Raw genomic sequence first — 20,755 nt, 5'->3', positions numbered from 1 at the left:
AGAAAGAAATTAGAGTGTGAGAGAAAGCTAGCTAGAAATGCAAAAACAGATAGCAAGAGTTTCTACAGGTATTTAAAAAGGAAAAGAGTAATTAAAGTGAGTGTTGGTCCTCTTGAGAGTGATAATGAGAGTTAATAGATAATATAGAAATGGCAGAAGAAATGAACAAATATTTTGCTTCTGTGTTCACTATACAGGATACAAAAAGCATTTCAGTAATAGCTGCAAATCAGGAGGTGAACAGGAGAAACATCGAAAGGATATTTCCTCTTGTGGGTGAGTCCAGAACTAGGGGGCACTGTTTTAAAAATAGGGGACGCTCTTTTAGGACAGAGATGAGAAGAAGTTATTTTTCTGAGGGTTGTGCAAATTTGGAATTCTCTGCCTCAGAAGGTGGCGGAGGCAGAGTCATTGAATATTTTTAAGGCAGAGGTAGATTGATTCCCTTGCCTAACAAGAATCAAAGGTTATCAGGATTGAATGGGAATGTAAAAATCAAAACACAAGATCAGTCATGATCTTATTGAATGGCGGAGCAGGCTCAAGGGGCCAAATGGTCTACTCCTGTTCCTATTTCTTATATATCATGTGTGAGTAAGAGACTTAATTGAATTAAAGGCAGCTGGTTTGAAGGCTTTGGTGTAAATATGGTAAATGTGGGGGAAGTTTGGAATGTAAGGTGTAAGAGGAAATTTGCATTTTTAAATAAACCAGACTGGATTGTTTTCAAAAGAGGGAGTGAAATATTACACCTAGCCAGGTGAAGTTTAGAAACAGTGTGTTTATTTTCTCCCAAAGATTACTGGTAAAACTTCGTGCTTTGAGAGATTATCATCAGAAAGATAAAGTCCAAATACATAGTGAAACAATGGGAATTTGCATTCAAAGGAGAATTATGTATAAAAGAGCGAAAGCTGTGAGTAAGGGTAGGCATTTTTAAGATCTAACAAGTTTGAAATGCTTTCAGCATCTATGCCTCAAGCTGCTGTTTTCAAAGTGCTAATGTTAAGAAAACTCACTTTGAATTCGACTTGTTCAGGGTATCATGTTTCTTTGCCTGGGTCTTTTAAAATCTGTCTCTCTTACTGTTGCCTTAATGAAAGTGTAACTGGGAGTCAGAATAATTAGGGGATTTAGATGTTATTATAGTAGTAATTTGTAGACAAATGTGTGTGCTTAAAAATCATTTTTATTGTTAATAAATGTTGAATCTAATTTTGTAAAAACGCATAAGACTTGGCAGTTGTATTACTACTGAATTCAAGGGGTGCATCTCAAAATTTAAACAAATTGCAAAACAAATTATTGCAGTTGTTTCAAGTTTCCCTTTAGGATTTGAACAACTCAGCATTTACCATTGGCTGTGCCATAGCAACCCACACATGCAAGACACCCTTTTTATCTGGCCTGGCAGGCATCCTGCTTATGCATTCTCCATCTGTATTCATGGAGGACAACAAAAGGGGAGGCAGTGGCACAATGGTATTGTCACTGGACTAGTAATCCAGAGGCCCAGGGTAATGCCCTGGGGACCCAGATTCGAATTCCACTACGACAAATGGTGAAATTTGAGTTTAATAAAAATCTAAAACCATTGTCGATGGTCGTAATAACCCATCTGGCTCCCCAATATCCTTAGGGAAGGAAATCTGCAGGCCTTTCCTGGTCTGGCCTTCATGTGACTCCAGACCCACTGCAATGTGGTTGACTCTTAAATGGCCTAGCAAGTCGCTCAGTTGTATCAAAACCACTATGAAGTCCAAAAGAAATGAAACCAGACAGACCACCCAGAATTGACCTAAGCACCGAAAACGACAACAGTAAACTCAGCCCTGTCAACCCTGCAAAGTCCTCCTTACTGCCATTTGGAGGCTAGTGCCAAAATTGGGAGAGCTGTCTTACAGACTAGTCAAGCAACAGCCTAACATAGTTATCCTCACGGAATCATTCCTTACAGATCATGTCCCAAACACTACCATCACCAAGTCCTGTCCCACCAACAGGACAGACCCAGCAGAGATGGTGGCACAATGGTGTACAGTCAGGAAGGAGTTGTCCTGGAAGTCTTCAACATTGGCTCCAGACCCCATGAAGTCTCATAGCAAACATGGGCAAGGAAACTTCCTGCTGATTACCAAGTGCCACGCCCCCCTCCCTCCCCCACCCCTCAGCTGATGAATCAGTGCTCCTCCATGTTTATCACCACTTGGACAAAGCACTGAGGGCGGCAAGAGTACAGAATGTACTCTGGGTGGGGAACTTCAATGTGCATCACCAAGAGTGGCTCAGGAGCAACATTATAGATCAAGCTGGTGGAGACCTAAAGGACATAGCTGCTAGACTGGGCCTGCAGCAGGTGGTGAGGGAATCAACAAGATGGGAAAACATGCTTGACCTCATCCTCACCAATCTGCCTGCCGCAGATGCATCTATCCATGACACCGTCGGTATTAGTGATCACTGCACAGTCCTTGTGGAGACCAAGTCTTATCTTCACATTGAGGATACCCTCCATCTTGTTGTGGGGCACTCCCACAATGCTAAATGGGATAGATTTCCAACAGACCTAGCAACTCAAGACTGGGCAACCCTGAGAGGCACTGCAAGCCACCAGTAGCAGCACTTTACTCAACTACAATCTGTAACCTCTGTCCGATATATCCCCCATTCTACCATTACCACCAAGTCAGGGGTTCTACCCTGGTTCAATGAAAGAGTGCAGGAGAGAATGCCAGGAGCAGCACCAGGCATACCTAAAAATGAGGTGTCAACCTGGTGAAGCTACAACACAGGACTTGCATGCCAAACAGCAAGTGACAGACAGAGCTAAGTGATTGTACAACCGACAGATCAGATCTAAACTCTGAAGTCATGCCACATCCAGTCGTGAATGGTGGTGGATGATTAAACAATTCACCGGAGGAGGGTCCACAAATATCCCCATCCTTAATGATGGGGGAGCCCAGCACACCACTGCAAAAGAGAAGGCTGAAGCATTTGCAATAATCTTCAGCCAAAAGTGCCAAGTGGACAATACATCTCGGCTTTTTCCAGAGGTCCCCAGCATCACAGATGCCAGTCTTTAGCCAATTTGATTCACTCCACGTGAAATCAAGAAGCAGCTGAAGGCATTGGATACTGCAAAGGCTGTGGGACCTGACAATATTCCAGCAATAGTGCTGGAGACTTGTGTTCCAGAACTTGCCGTGCCCCAAGCCAATCTGCTCCAGTACAGCCACAACACTGACATCTACCCAGCTATGTGCAAAATTGCCTAGGTACGTTCTGAACACAAAAAGCAGGACAAATCCCTCCCAGCCAATTACCGTCCCATCAGTCTATGTTATGAGACAGCAGTTTGGTAAAGCTGAGTTATTTAAAAATTCCAGAGGGAAACTTTAAACAACTGTCATAAGCTATATTTTTAAGTGGTATGTTTGAAATGCAACTCTAAATTCAGGAATCAGACCATCAGTTCTCGAGAAGTTTTATAATAAACTAAATTAAACATTTTATTAATTTACACAAGTTAAATATATACACACATGGCTACAAATTATCATAACTTTTAACAAATTCCCAAACTAATCTCCATTAAGACAACAGCAACCCATAGATTAATAAGCAGTCACCAGGCAAAGCATTTTCACCTTACAAATTCAAAATGAGGTTCCTTTCACTTTATTTCCTGTGGAGTCAGTTGGAGGCTTACAGCTGCTTTGATCTTACATTGCCTCTGCTCTGCACACACAAAACTGCTATCCTTATACCTAGTATAGCTCATTGAATGTAAATTCTCATTGTATCACGAGCCTCTTCTAACAATAAAATTCCCTTAATCATACCAATTTTATTAATAATTTAAACATATTACTTGGTCTCTGCTAGCTAGATGCCAGCTTTCGTCCCACATCTTGAATGCTCTGTTTAAAAAATGCAAATGCAACCTACCTCTCTTACATCTCAAAACCAGTAACACAAAGCACCCAGACTAGCTGGCTTTAATCCAATTAAGACACACGCACAGACTAAACCTCTATTTTAAAATTTTAAAAATTCCAATAATATTATATACATCAATAGCTTCATGACAATCTACTCTCAACCATCCGTAAAGTGATGGAAGGGTCATCAACAGTGCTATCAAGCCGCACTTGCTTAGCAATAACTTGCTCACTGTTGCTCAGTTTGTGTTCAGCCACGGTCACTTAGCTCCTATTGAAGGTAAATCATCTTTGCTCCAGGACACCACTGCAGGAGTTCCTCAAGGTCATTTCCTATGCTCAAGCATCTTCAGCTACTTCATCAATAATCTTCCTTCTAACATGAGGTCAGAAATGTATTGCTCACTGATGATTGTACAATGTTCAGCACCATTCATGATTCCTTAGACACTGAGGCAGTCCATGTCCAAATGCAGCAAGACTCAACAATATCAAGGCTTGGGCTGACAAGTGGCAAGTAACAGCGATGGTCACATCCCATGAACAAATAATAAAAATAGGATAAGTCGCAGACCGGTGGAGGAATGCTCAACATCAAGGTCCTCATGGATGTTGAAAATAGAGCCATCCAGCTGGCCGGCAATGATCGGGGTTGTTCCTTTGCTGACGGTGAGGTCAGTGGCACTCAGCCAAGTGAGGATTCAGCAGTGCAATATCCATCAGACAACCGTGTTGCGAGTGAGGTCCTCTGTTCTGCAGTCCCCCTGCCATGCGCTAAAGAACTCTCCTTGCTTCCACAAGCACATCTGGGAAGGAATCAAGGGGGTCCACAAGCCAGGTCCTTGACTCCTGCCCAGAGGACATCATGCAAAAGAATCTGCAGACATAGACATCAAAGACCCATCACAGCGCTCACCCACACCCACCACCCGTGCAGAGAGACACACCTGGGCGGGTCCTAGTTTTAGTGTAGCCCCAGTTCAATCTAGTAACCACATCACACTGTCTGATCCACAGCAGGTGGAGGCAAGAACTTTCCAGGTTTCTGGCGCTCGGAGGACTGCTAGAGGCCATAGATTTGCTGAGTCCAAGTCAGATGAGAAGACTCTGGACTCGGGCATACCTCAGTTGCTGGAGCTACAAAGGCAAACTCGGGAACATTTGGAAGCAATGTCCGCTGCACTCCTCAGATTGCAAGGCACGATGGAGGAGTCCATCTGCTTTTATTCTGAGGTGATAGCTCGGGCATGCCAATGCACCGAGGTCAACGCTGGTAGGATGATAGCCGCCATGGAGTCCTTGGTCCAGGATATTGGTCCTGCACTGCTGCAGGAGCTGCACTCCATCGCTGAAGCACTTGCAGGCATCCATCAGTGTTAAGCTGAGAAGGGGGGGGCGCATCTTGAGCTCACTTCAGCTGCCACTTCCTCTCAAGGAGTCAGCCAGGGGCTCTCGGCCACCCATAGGGAAAAGGATCAGCAGATGCACACCCCAGCGCCATCCACCCAGCTGGAATCCAGGAGTGTCCAGCCTATCTGAATCCCTTCTTCCTGTGACCCCAGCAGCTGCAGCTCCACAGGCCAAGGCCACTGTCACACTGCAGCACCTCGAAAGCAGGCAGGGCCCCTCTAGGTCTTGGCCCTCCAGAGGGCGCCCTCCAAAGTCCTCACAGGCAACAGGGTGTAGCAGGCCACCTCTGCCGTGGATGTTGGGGGAGCACCAAGATGTAGCGGCAGGGTTAGAAAGGTCAAGAAAATTTAGTTGTGCAACATAGGCACACGTGTTAAATCACTTGTACTTCATGTTGACCATTGCAAATACACTACCAAGAGTGTCTCCTTGTCTATGGCTCGTTATTATGTTCAGCAGTGTTCGTGGCAATCAGATATGAAACCTTGCTTCCTGCACAAAACAAAGGCTATTGTCTCAGTCCAGGGTCTCTCCCCTGTGTAGAGCATAACTTTGTGAGCACAGCGATTGTCCGGCTTCAAAGTTACTGTCCAGATTAATGATGCATACACCTACATGTGGCATGTGTTTGCCGCAAGAACCTCATACCCAAGCATCACAGGGTTCCATCATGTTCTGTGTGTGCTCTCAGCATCTTTGAGGGGGGCTGCCCCCATATATACACCATTACTGACAGGTGAAGGTGTGGTGTTGAAGGGAACAGGTGATGAAGCCTTCCAAAGGATCAAGTTGCCTTAAAGTCCTTGTGGCCGTTGTTTTTCAGGAGCAGCTCAATGATATGAGCCGCTTCACAGAGCGTATGTGTGCTACTCTCAGTCAGAGAGGTGTCAGACGTTCCCAGATGCAATGTGAAAATCTCAGAATTGTCTTCACTGCATATCATCCTCCTCTTGGAATCTTGTGACAATGAGGGCCTCATGACTATGCCTGCCTTGTCTGGCCAGTGCAATGGCCTCATCACCTGCACTCTCCCCATCCAGGATCTCATCATCCTCATTCCCTTCAACTTCCCCCTCATTGTAGGAGATGTGCAGCTCTTGCGTCTCATCATCATCCAGGACCTCCCACCTTTGCATCGCTCGGTTTTGTAGCGCGCAGAAAGCCACTATGGTGCGCAACACCCTTTGGGGAAAGTACTGCAGTGCTCCGCCAGATCTGTCCAGGCACCAGAACCTCATTTTCCAGATGCTAATGGTGTGCTCAACCAAACTCAGGGTTGTGGCATGAACCTCATTGTACTTTTAATCACCAGGAGTCCGAGACCGCTGCATGGGTGTCATCAGCCATGTCCTTTGTGGGTAGCCCTTGTCCCCGAGTAGCCAACCATGCATCCTGTGTGGTCCTTGGAAGATGTCAGGGATCTGAGGCCTGATAAGGATGCATGGGTCGTGGACACTTCCGGGGCATCTTGCACATACCTGACCAGTTCCCTTGACATGTGCAGGCATTGGCAACACCGGTTCTCACTCATCTCACCCTAGGTCTAGCAATGCACCTACAAATGACAGCTCCGTGGGCTTCATCCTCTGCATGCGGAGGAGGTCGTACCATTCCTTGGTCTTCAGTGCTCTGCTCCTCCCTTTGGTGAGCCAGGAGCGTCTGTCACATTCTTCTCCTTCTTCCCTCCTGCCTATAAGCAATGAAGCAGACGGTGAGATCACCAGGCTCCATGTTCCTGATGGTCTCCTCACTGCGGTATCAAAGAGAGACACGCAAGGGTCTAAGGATCATCCTTGGCCAAGTCATTGCCTGCGGCTGCCTCTCAAGGCCCCTTAATGCATGTCAGAGGGTCCAGGCCACCACATGGATGCCCAGTGTTTATTGCACATGATGGCTTGCCATGCCCCCACCCAGCACCACCCCACACCACATGACCAAGTGGCGGCAGCTTTGGCCACTAGACTGCTTCCTGAATTCTCGCCTCAAGCACAGGCATTTTCCTAACCTGGACTCCAAGGCTTCGCGGTTTGCTTGTACCATGAGGATGACTTTAGAATGTCAAATGAGCCAGAATTTTTAGCTCAGTGTGCGCCTGACACGCCAGTGAAATAAAGTGTGTTGATGTCGGTCGAGTGTACAGACATCAACGCGCACTCTCGTGATATTTTGGTAGGCGGGTGTGTGATGAAGACAGAGGCGTGCCCGTCATTAATTAAGGGGCCAGTTAAGGCCCTTGAGACACCAATTGTCTTGGAGTTTGTGTAGCCTGTGAGATTTTCAGGCCATCACATGGGCTAAACGGGCAGGCAGGCCATAATTTCAAAAACCTCATCCACGGGAGGGATAAAGGGGTCAGTGGGTTTGTAAATGAGAGTAGTTTGTAGTTTAGGATATAACTTGCAGCTGGTTGCTTGTGTGAACAGGATATCGTCATTTTGCTTCAGAGCTGCATTGACAGAAATGAGAGGCTTCATTTCAGAACTCTGTTGTTTTCCTGGCCCCCAGAGGAGTCATCCCACTTGGGGCCTTCCAGGTATCAGACAGCCTTCCCTTACCCTGGTAATAGGGATTGTGGTCTCCGCTGGAGGCACCTCCTCTGAGGAGGAAGAGAGGGCCAGAAGGGGGAAGAGGAGGTCACGTGTTCCTATTTAGCCTCCAGGGGACTGACCTGTGGGAGGAGAGGCGCAGGGCCAACAGGGAATGCAAGGCGGAAGGGGCCGCAGAGGAGGCCTCTATCCTGCTGCTAGGGTTTACAGGCGGTCTTGCAACTACCTCAATATGTCTGAGGTGCAATGCTGAAGGAGGCTCCACCTCTCAAGGGAGACAGTGACCTCCATTTGTCAGAGGATCAGCTCTGATTGTGTGGGTGGACACCCCATTTCAGTGGCTCTGAAGGTCACAGTGGTCTTCAACATCTATGCCTCTGGTTCTTTCCAGGGGTCAGTGGGGGATCTGTGTGGAATCTCCCAATCAACTGTCCACAGTTGCGTCAAGCCGGTGACACTCTGTTCAGACTTGCATTGGCATGCATTCACTACTGTGTGGATGAGGCCAGCCAGGCAGTCCAAGCCAGAGGCTTTGCACCGATTGTTGGTTCCCCCACGTCCAAGGTGCAATCGATTACACATGTGGCCATCATATCACCAGCGGGTGAGCCAGGCGCCTTTGTCCATAGGAAGGGCTTCCACTCCATGAACGTACAGATAGTGTGAGACCACAGGATGCAGATTCTGCAAGTCTGTGCAAGGTACCCTGGCAGCTCCCATGACGCTTACATCCTGAGACACTCCCAGGTGCCGAGGCTCTTCAGTGCTCCAGCCCGCTGGATGGATAGCTGCTGGGAGACAAAAGGCGGCTCATGACATCTCTCCGCCACTCAAGAATAGAGGCTGAGCAGTGGTACAACAGGAACCACACCTCCACAAGGGCTGTGGTAGAGACAGCCATAGGTCTTCTCAAGATGCGCTTCCGATGCCTGGACCATTCAGGGGTTGCAATCCAATATCCCCCAGATTGTGAGTCACTGATAGTGGTTGCACGCTGCACTCTCCACAATCTGGCGCTGGAAAGTGGGGACGCAGTGGAGGAAGATGAATTTGATGCAGCTGCACAGGCAACAGACGATGAGTCCATGAGTCTGAGGACGAGCATGCTCAGGAGAACGCTGAGGGCATAGACACTGACCTGGGCAATTTCCAGGGAGGTAAGGACACCCGGGACACTTTGGTCCAACGTTCCTACCAAATAAGAGCCAGCACCACATGCCAGGGCTGCAGGCCCTGACAGGACCAGTTCCTTGGTCAACAACGTAAGCTTCATTGAAATGGCACATAGTGTAAGGAGGAACACATCCATCATAACATCATGCCTTACCCTGCACCTGCAGAACAAATGAAGTATCCAGAAGTCAGTTGCACAAAAACACATTTAATTGAATGGTGCCTGGCAAACATTCTACAAATTAACATTGACAGGTGTTTTCCATCACACCAATAAACACTGAACAGAAAAATGGGGGCAACAAATATCACCATGCTCAGGCCATGTTGTGATTAAGGTGCTTTAAGTTTTCGCTTGTGGGTGCTATGTCTAGCTGCTCTCTCCTCACCGGCACTGGCATTGGGTCCAGCCTGCTCACTCTGCTGTCCTGTTGGCCTTGATGACCTTGGCAGGCGTCCTCTGGCCAGTGGAGCCTGTGCTGGCCCCACTTGGGAGGGAGCGGCCAGTGCCATGGCTGGCACCTCCCCAGTTGCTGCAGACTCATCGGATGCCATGGTAACTGGCGGAGGGGCGGAGGAGCTGCTGCCATCATCCGGAGCGCCCTGAGAGGAGCCCGCAGAGACAACAGGCAGCTCGTGCACCAACGTGAGGTCGCTCTGGACTTCCCTGCTCACCATTGATGGATGGGCACCTAGCTAGGATACTGTGTGTCCAATCCATCTCCCACACCGACACTGACCACCTGAGGTCATTGCCAGTGTGAGGGCTTGCAGGTCCAAGCGCATCTCCAGGAAGCCCTGATTCAGCTCTTGGAGGAGCCTCTCCATGAGAGTCACCACTCTCTCCATGGAGGAGGCATTGCATTGCTCACGCTCCACAAGGACTCCTTCACTATGGAGACCATGGCACGCGTTCCCTTATGTAAATCCGCCAGATCCTCCTGCGCACCCTGCTGGACTTCCAGCATCTACTGCCTCAGGGACGACTCCAGAGGCACATCATCAGCCACCGACTGAGCATGTTCCTGGTCCCCAGTCGTCCTCTGACTGCTGGAGCCCTGGGCACTCTCTGCCTCCGCCTGCGCCTTAAGCAAGTGCAAAGTGCCCTCACCAATGTGCACCGTGATAGTAGCCGGCAATCTAATGCCCACCAAGGTGCTGGCATCTGCGCTGGTGCTTGCTTGAGAGAGCAGGTGTGACACAGGTGCGTTCTGATCTGTGTGGTCCCCAGGGGTCAGGGGTGGGCTTTCTGACTCCTCACTCCGAAGGGCTGGTGTTGAGCCTATAAGGAAGAACAAGGAGGACATGTCATTAATTGAAGTCGTCACACTGTTATGGAGCACGCCTGGCAGCCTCATGAGACAGAGATATGCATCTGAGTGCCCTCGTCTTTCCATTATCAATAGGAATGCCTGGTTTGAGGCTCACATCAATATAGAGACCGCAGTGAAATGGTTGCTATTACAGACATTCTGACCTCAGTGCACTGCACTCTTACCTCCCTGTGGCATCCCAACCTCACCATGGCCGGTTGACCTAGGCACATGGCGCCTCTCCAGCTTCAGTGCCTCCTGCTCAATGAGTGAACATTAGTAGGTGTGGCGGTCGCTCACCAGTACGCGACCTCTCTGCATTGTTATGGCATGTTTGCTCCTAAAAGGATAGAGGAGCATTAATTAGTCCACTCTTTACCTGCAGCGCCACTGCAGCCTGGCCAACCCCGCCTGAGGAAGACCTTGCAGGGCACATCCAATTCATAGCCCTCGACCTACAAGGCACTCAGTCCAAGCAGCTAGGGCTCACCCCCTTGGCCAGTTCCGGCAACATTGACATTTGCCACTCAGAGGTGTTAGAGTGTGAGGCCCATGGGGAACTGGGCAACACTTAACTGCTCTGCAAAGTGACTAATGCCAACACATTACTCAACCGTCCCGATCGCAGATCATCATTGAAGTACTTCTGGCACTGCACCCGTGTGCCTCACCAATCGTGGCTGCTGACCCTGGATGCCACCTCCCATGCCTTTTTGGTGAAGAGGGGGACCTCCTCCTCCCATCCCTGGGGACAAGGGCCTCTCTCCACACTGTCACCTCCTCCAGGAGGGCAGCGAGGCACTCATCAGAGAAATGTGAGGCTGAATGCCCTGCCGACCTGCCCTCCTGCCTGCTGTGTCCACCCTTAACATTCTCCGTCACGACTTTCGTGTCCTTCGGTAGCAGCCTTCCAAGGGCCGCCAAGGCTACATTTGAATCGGCTGCCGGGTCACCATTGGGCCCAGCGGACATTGAGCACCTGCCCCTGCCTGCCCCTTCATGCTCATTCCACAGCTGCATCTTACGCTGGCCTTAAATGGCCCGCCTGCATAAAATCACTGTGCGCTGCCGATTGCGGGCGGTGGTCGACTTTCCGACCACCCCCACCTGCCCCACTGATCCCGCACGCCAAGAGCAAAATTCCGCCCTTGGTCTTATACAGAAGTTCAACAAGGTATCAGTAGAGGACAGTGAAGTAATACTCAAGTTACTTTGTCTGAAAGCAGAAGGCACCTTTGGATGGGAACTCGTAAGCCAAGGTGATGGCGCAGATTTTGCTGTTTTTTTCACATGCGCTTGCCCGCAGACTTTCATTAGCAGGTTCCAAAAGCCTATGATTCAAAAGTTATTTTGCACAGTGTTTGGTGCAAAGATTCTGGAGCTTCTGAGTGAGGCAAGCAGATTGAAGAATTGTTAATGGTACAAAGGCTGAATGAGAAAGGAACCAGGAAATTAGCAATATTTCAATGCCAGATCATATTCAGAAAGCAAAATAAAAAGATGGGTTTGAGAGAAAGTAAGTTTTTTTTTTAAAAAATCTTCATTAATTAACACCTGAATGAATGAGATTCCACACTCATAAAATGTGGGTTTTCAGTGCCAGAGGGATTTTCTGGTAATAATTAAGGGTTACTATGCTGTTAAAATTCACTTAGACCGGAACGGAAAAGCCCTAACTTTTTCTGGACTGTTCAGCAGATAAGAAGTGGCAATGAGAACAATTTGCTGTCCCAAGTATTTTAATGCTAAGTCTCTCAGCGGGATTCTGTTATATTACATATTCTGGAAGGGTAGGGAAACTTGGGCAACTTCTTGATTTCCACATTTAACTGCATGTGTGCAGTCACCAGCAATTATTACCCAATTTACACATTAGTAGCAGTGATTGGTGATAGCCTCACCTTAAATCGAAAGCAAAATCCAGGCCGTTGTATGTTTTGCTGCTGTAGCAGCTAATTTCAAATAGGTGCACGAGTAGTCAGGGAAGGAATAATAAAGCAGGAGATGGTATCCTCAATGAGTCTGGGAAGATTTTGAATCTTTCCCTCCCCCAGTGGCTTTACGGTAACAGAATTTAAATTATTTTCTCCTCAAAATGAATCAATAGCCAATAGTTGCAAGTTTCATCACTTGTCTACATTTGTTCCTGTCATCAGTGTGTCATCTCTTCCAGTAAGCAGATAAAAGATGTACATATGTTATAATTTGGAGGAGCAGAGAAAGTTGGGTATATTTTCCAACACAGAGCTTGGTTTCAGGGAATAAATAGGACAGACAGGATTAAGAGAGGGGGGACCTAGCAATGGTGATACTGTGTAGTTCATGATCTGCTGCAGGAAATTGTCCTGACTCATCACTGAATGATCAGGCCAAGGGAAGATGGCTCAGTGAACAGACAGGAATTTGAAACTCTGATGGAGGAGAAGAATGAAAACTTCAAAGATACTAAATCCAAAACGGTCGGAAAAGTTATTGTTTGCACCTGGTAACAGAGGTTCTAATGAAACAGCTAGAAGGGAGAACAAAAGCTTCAGAAAACGAGTCAACCAAAAGAAACAAGTTAATAAGCAATATAGGCCAGGATACCAGGGATAACTCCCCTGCTCTGCTTCGAAGCAGTGCCATGGGATCTTTGGCATCCACCCAAGCAAATTAATGTTTAATGTTTCATCCGAAAGACAGCAGATCTGACATTGCAGCACTCTCCCAGTACTGCACTGAAGAGTCAGCCTTGATTGTTATGCCCAAGTTCTAGAATGGGACTTAAATCCAGATCCTTGTGACTCAGGCAAGAATGCTGCCTAGTCAGCCACAGCTAACCAGGAAAACATCTTTAAAGCACATCCATACCTCTAAGCGCCCTTGATTAGATACTTAAGTCTATTTTTGAATTTTGGGCTATTTTGGTGAAACTGATGCCAATCTCAGCACATGGTTGTCCTAGCAGTTTAAAGGAAAGGATAATCAGATTAATGGGATTTGCAGGCGTAATGCTGCTTTTTTTTATATATATTGTGATAAAGTTGGCCTCTAGTCATCATGGAAGCATGATTCTAACTATCTCAAAATTGTTAAGTAGTATAGAGCAATTCTAAAGTTACCAATTTATTTTTACAATTAAGAATGAACCATGCAAAATGGCAGATTCTGATATTAAGTGACCACCTGCTTAATCTGCAAAATTAACTGAATACTGTGGTAAAGGAGGATTAGAAACTTCAGCACAACTGAGACAACACAGGCAGAAAAGCTTCTTTTCTACCAATGGGAACATTTTAATTCATTAGAAAGAGGGCCTTGAAGTCTTGTTTAAGATAAGTACCTGGCTATGAAAGACCATAGCCTGGAAAATTAGGGAGTATGTTTTCTGTAATCAAGTTAAGGGAGTTAGAAAGAGATAGTTGAGCTATCTCCACTCATGTCAATTATTGTAGCATGCATCAGCGGCTGCAAGAACAGAACATTGTTAAATCAAAGACAGCTTTTGATGTAACCATATAAGTAGAACGGTCAAGTTGAAATATATAAAAGTGATAGTTTGCAATCAAGATTAGGATTCAAGAAAGTTTGATGAACCTATATGCTAAGCTCAAAACTGTAACATGTTTAGGTTCTTGAACCATCAGATGTGCTTTTAAGTGTATATTGAGTATATGTTTAAGCTAAATGATGAGACTTAATAAATCTAAGATGTTTGACCTCAACATTTCAAGAACCTTATTGAATTTGAGGAATAGAAAGTGTTTTGCGTTGTCACTGAGCTTTCATGAGATTTTACTGTGACCAAGTTTTCTTTTCTTACCATACTTTGATGAGACTTTGGTTCTCAGATGACAGATGAGATAGCTGGTATAATTTTACTTGAAACAATTAAGAACTATTTACAAAGACCTTGGTAAGTACGTGGTTTTCAAGAGACAGATTGTTCTGCGCCTAGCTCTTGGGGAGCATCTTGGTCATCAGAATCCTGATGTCACAGTTTTACATTAATATCATCATGGTTTTATTAACATAACCATTAACCCATTCCTCTACATCTCTTCTCCACATCCCCCCCCCAAGTATAATCTCAAACTGATGCATTCTTTTAAATTATTTACATTACATTTCCAACATCTGTAAATCTTCTATAATATTTACAGTTTCTATCCAACTCCTACCCTTTCCCCTCTCTCCAAGTAAATGTTATGAAAGGCTTCAATCTCCAGTGATCTTGGGTCCCTTGGAGGGCATTGCGCATGTATGTGTTCCCTTGTCTTCTCCTTGAAAAGCAAACACATTGGTAGAGTGGGATAGCAGCTCCTGATGACTGTTGATACCTGGGCTGTGACCTTGTACGATGACTTGATTGCAAAGGTTGTGAAACCCTTTCAGTGAAAGACTGATTCAAGAGAGAATACTTCAGAACATGGACACTTGCACTTTCTTGAATAGGAAGAGAACAAACAGCTTCATTCCCATGATTTGTGTCAGGAAAAAGCCAACCAAGGTATAAAAGCTCTCTCTGCAATCTTCTGCTTCCACTTTGCACACAGGGGAAAGGCCTAAGAATATGAAGCATTTTCAACTTCGACAGAGAATTTCACAGCTGTATCACTCACTGCTGCATGGATGATGAAAGAAGTATTCAATACCTGAGATTTGAATACATCTAGAAGAAGAATGACGAACATCCGGAAAACATTGCAGGATAAGAAAAAAAGATGACTTTGCTACTACTCTTAGTGCAAATTCTACCCTTTCTGTAGGTAGTGGTATCATTTCCACACTTGTTAGTGTGAGCCTGTTCCGCTTTAGGCAATGTGAAGACAGTGTCAGCATAAGGTAGGGCTACACCATCTTCAACAATGGAATAAACCTCCAGACCTGGGTCTAAATGAAATTCCTGTGTAGGATTTTTCAGCTGTAGAAGCTCTGTAGTTTAGGCCTCTGCCTCTCCACTGAAAACAATTTTCACATAAGTATGAATTGCTGATAAGATTCAAGTGTGGGCTGCAACTCATATTCATTCAAACTAACAAGCTCTGAACTTGCTTTGATTTGATCCAACTTGAAATCAAGTATCTTTCTCCCTGGATATCTTACTGTGGTCAGCCAGCAAGTAATGCACATTACTGGCAACTTCAGTGGGACAAGTAGACCTTGTTCAACAAATAGCTGAAACTCCTTAAAAAAGACAACAGATTTCAGGTGAAGTCAAAGTGTAGCAAGATCTAGGATCTCTTTCCAACGGATCATCTGCTTCTACAATGGCTTCATTCTCATGTTCTCTGTTCATTCTCTGTTAGGAAAAAGTCAACCAAGGTAAGGAAGCTCCTCTGGTGATGGTCACTGTCTTTTTCAGTACATTCTATTTCCACGCACGTTTCCTCTTAACCTAGTTTTCAGTGTTTTCATCATAAACAATATCTGCGAATAAAATACTGCAAGATTATCAAGAACTAAAAGCGTCATAAAATTAATTTACTCTCATTCACCAAGCTATCCTACATTCATCATGCCTCACCTCTGGTTAAGAAAACGAGCTGGACACTCAGGTCAACTAATGCCATTCCCGAACTGATGGCTAAGAAATGCAGAATGACACACTTAAATTGTTGGCCTTGCTTTCTATTAGGATGCAAGTAGTAATTGTATATATTCTCTGATGAAACTTTTGTCCAATTCTACAGTTTATATATTAGGGAAGGAAAATTGCACTGCAAAACAAAAATTGAGAATTATCTATGACAAGAACACTGCTGATGTAAATTGGCAACTCCTATATTTTTGTTTCAGCTGCAGGATGCAATTAAAGCTAAATGTTGATACATTTTCACAAGAAACTGTTGTACTCAGCAAATATTAAATAGTATTTTCTTAAAAACAGTACTTATAATATGTTGCATTTTATGTTTGTGTTTTTAAAAGCACTGACCCTGGCTCTACCAGTTCTATAGTGGCTATATGCCCACAGGATAAGATTTGGAGCTGCGAGAGGCAGGGTCGAATCTCACAGCAGGATACATTCATTTGTATAGTGAAGCTGGACAGTTCAAATACATTGCTGTTATCGTATTTATTTAATTCAAACTGTGATTGATTAGCAATAAAGAATTCTCCTGGTTACGGTACTGGAAAAGTGTTTATATAATTTATCATTTGACCTAATGGTATTATTATTCAACACGACTACCAACATGTATAGTACACCAGCAGCAATCCAGAATGCTTAACAGAACCTACCACAATGTTTATTTCATTGTTACCCAGAATAAATCTGCTGTTGAATGAACAGTGCTCATTTTTTTCATGGTTATGGTAACTGGTTTAATAACTGTGAACTCAGCCTGAAGCATTGTACATTTGGCAGCTGTCCTGAATCATGAAGTGGCAAACAAAATAATTTAATTACTTGTAATGCAAGAGCTGAAATCCCCAATACAGATACAGAGAAGCTCATCAGGTAACAGATGGTCATGGAGATGATCTCTGGCAATAACAACATACATTATTTGTGATCTATGCCAGACAATCCGGCAGAACTGAAAAATTGGCATGATACCATTTTGCAGACGGCATATTAACAGCCCATTTCTGAAACAAAGGTGATTAACATTACATAAAACCCAGACGGAAAATTACATTTGCCCAGAGTTCATGTTAACTACTGCTCACCAAAGAAAAATAATTCCCTTAATACCAACATCTATTGTTTTGTAATCTAATAACTTTCAATCACTGAGCTGTTGTTCATGATAATGTAAACCAAAAGTTATGAATATCTGGTCTCAAATTAAACTTCACAAAAAACTTGAAGAACTTTTCATTTACAGAATCATACAACACTCGAGCGCTTTCTGAGAGCAGCATCTTAAAATTATACTTTTTCATGCCAAAGTTTCTAGTTAATTATCTTCTATAGCAGCCTTTTTACATAATTACATTTAAGTTTTAAAGGGAGAAATATTTGACTGATTTTCTATCTCTTTGCATGTGTGCAATCACCTGATCATACCTCAACAAAAAAACTCAGCATGTGGAGTAACCTTCATAGAATAGTGCCAAAGTAATCTCAGTCTTTAAAAACTAACCAGAATCAATTGCTCTTTGGTATAAATAAGTTACTCAATGTGACTGACTGTGGAAGCTTACATTGTGTGTAAATCAAGCCTTCAAATTGCTTTATTTAGATCATGGCTTTGCATCTTACATCACATTTTTATTCTTCTATAAAACTTGTTAAATTTCAATACTGAAATGGCTAGTATCAAATACTGTATTGTTAAAGTACCTTGTATATAAGGTAAAAGCAAAAAACTGCAGATGCTGGAAATCCAAAACAAAAATAAAAATACCTGGAAAAACTCGGCAGGTCTGACAGCATCTGCAGAGAGGAACACAGTTAACGTTTCGAGTCCGTATGACTCTTCAACAGAACTAAGGAAAAATAGAAGAGAGGTGAAATATAAGCTGGTTTAAGGGGGGGGTGGTGGGACAAGTAGAGCTGGATAGGGGGCCAGTGATGGTTGGAGATAGCCAAAAGGTGTCATAGACAAAAGGATAAAGAGGTGTTGATGGTGGTGATATTATCTAAGGAATGTGCTTATAGGTGACATTAAGGGTAGAAAGCAGGACGAGCAAGGTACAGATAGCCATAGTGGGGGTGGGGTGGGGGGAAGGGATTGAATAGGCTAAAAGTTAGAGATAAAACAATGGATGGAAATACATTTAAAAATAATGGAAATAGGTGGGAAAAGAAAAATCTATATAAATTATTGGAAAGAAAGGGAATTGGAAAGGGGGTGGGGATGAAGGAGAGGTTTCATAATCTAAAATTGCTGAACTCAATATTTAGTCCGGAAGGCTGTAAAGTGCCTAGTTGGAAGATGTGGTGCTGTTCCTCCAGTTTGCATTGAGCTTCACTGGAACATTGCAGCATAAGGTACCTGTATTTGGCCACTACTGAATTTGTAGCTGAATAGTAAATTTCAGTTTGAATACAACAAAAGGCTTTAAGTTATTATACAACATTTTAGCATATACAGGCAATTCTATATATGTGAGTCATAATTTAAAAAATACTAATTTTAACAAACGACAGTGGTAATGGCTTATTCTGTATAAATTGATCAGCTTAAAGCAAAATTTGAACAACATTTAAATTAGAGATCATTTCTAAAAGTTACAAGCTCAAGAGCTAGTATTTAAATATTGGTGTCCAAACTCACCCTTCCACAAAGGATTAAAGCTCATTTGCGTAGATTCAATATAAATCAGCATTGAATAAGTTTTGTAAAACCTGTATAAAGAAATTTGTTCAGACAGTTGTTTTATAATGAGATGGTTGTTTAATTAAATGACTAACATCTATTTACGTAATAAAATTCACTTCATAGATGGAGTTATTCCTCTAATGAGCACTTCCCAGTTGGGTGATTATCTTCATTACTTGTATGTGTATCTGCACGTTTAAAGCTACTTTCTTTCATTAAATTACTGTGTAATTTCATTTTCTTTTGACAGTGAAATGCTTTGTTTAAAAAAAAATTCCCTTGCTAGTCACATCACTAAGACTCATTAAATTGCACCTCAAACGTTCTGCATCTTGAATATTTAACTTTTAAATTAGAGTGCACCAAACCTATTGCCAAATAATTCTGCTAATTTTAATCTCCAGATTCCCTTGACATTGAACTGAGTCCAAAGATACATTCCAAACTGAACAATGGGAAAGGGAATAGTTTGTGAATAAAAGGTGAAACAGAATTGGCAATAAACAATGATATCTGACCTAAATGTGTCAGCGTTGATCAGTAGACCAGCGGTTGCCATAATATACAATAGCCACTTACACATGAATCCTCAAAACCCATTTAATTGAACTATTTGCATGTTCATTTATGAAGCTGATAATACTTAATGAAAACAAAGTGTGGAAAAAGCCCCAATAAGCAGAAGGTTTGCAAGTAAATCTGTCTGAGATTTGAAGCCAATTCAGGAGCCTCTATACTAAGTATATGTACTAAAATGCACTGATGCATACTATGAAGATTAATAATCAAAACAAAATTAATTATGCAAATGGTGCCAAACAGACAAAATTCAAAACCAATAATACAATTTAAGGAATTACAAACACTGAATCAATATACATTGAAAATTATTCATAATGGTATCTTATTTTGCATTTTGAAAACTGACTCATAAATATAATGGATTATATGGGAAACACTTGCCTCATTTAAAATCATAAAGTTAACTACGCCTCTTGAACTGGTGTCCAGCTCAAATCACAGATTAAGTATCTTATTTCAAAAACCTACAGGTGTGGTTAAAGTGAAATATACCACTAGAGGGAAAAAATAATGGGCAGAAGTAGGAATACCATATTTTGTTTCTCCAATTAAGAAAAGTAACTCAGCTTGTTGTAGTCTTCTTTATCATGTCCTCAGCCAGAATTAACTGATCTCAGTGCTCTGAATTCATTGGAGAATTTCTTTATCAAGTGACACCTCTGCACAATGGCATCAAAATAATACAGTAGCATGGCAAAGTCACTGGAGCCACTGTGCATTGTGTTTTACAAGTTAAACGTGGGTAGCTTCAATTTACTCCTACACATCAACCGTTCTAAGAGATCTTTACTTTCAAAATCCAGTCTGCTTTTCAAAAAGGACTAGCCTGTGAATTTAACTGAGATATTTCCCATGTAAACTTGCTGCAGTATCTGACAGATTGATTAGTGTTAATGATCCATTGTACTTATAACTTGACTGGGAACATGGCTTGCTTTCTGAGCATTTGCTTGGACAGATTGGAACTGCTTTTATTTGTGTCTTCATGAGTTACACTCAACTGGTTATTGTTTACTATTTACATGGTCATGAGCTTTGTAAGATAACATTTGCAGTATAACAATTTTTATAGTTTCTCAAACATGGTCTGCAAATGTGTAACATTTTATTTTGTTTCATATTCTATTTGCTGACAACATCCAATTACATTTACACGATTCTAAACAACTAAATGAAATGAATGGGGCGGAATCATCCATGCCTGCTGGTGTTGGGTATGTTCGGCAGCGTGAAAATACAATATGGCGAGAAGTGGGGGGGGGGGTCAAAGAATGCCCTGTGGTCGACTTTGGGGGGGGGGGTTGGGGGGTGGATGGTGGAGAGCAAAGGCTGCTCTGAGGTTGAAGGTAGCGCACAACCATGTGCAGGGTGGGAGGCAGGTCGGTGAGCGCCACACATTACGGCTACCTTGTATAAAATAACCATTCCTCTGCAGCGGAGCCAGTTCACGCACAGCCACATTGATATGATTGGAGTTGAACTTATCTGCCCACTCAAGCAATGCAGTAGCACCAAAACATCACCAAGCGCTC

The sequence above is a fragment of the Carcharodon carcharias genome, chromosome 22 (genome assembly GCF_017639515.1).
Source record: "Carcharodon carcharias isolate sCarCar2 chromosome 22, sCarCar2.pri, whole genome shotgun sequence".
Classification (NCBI taxonomy): Eukaryota; Metazoa; Chordata; class Chondrichthyes; order Lamniformes; family Lamnidae; genus Carcharodon; species Carcharodon carcharias.
This window is presented reverse-complemented; position numbering follows the sequence as displayed.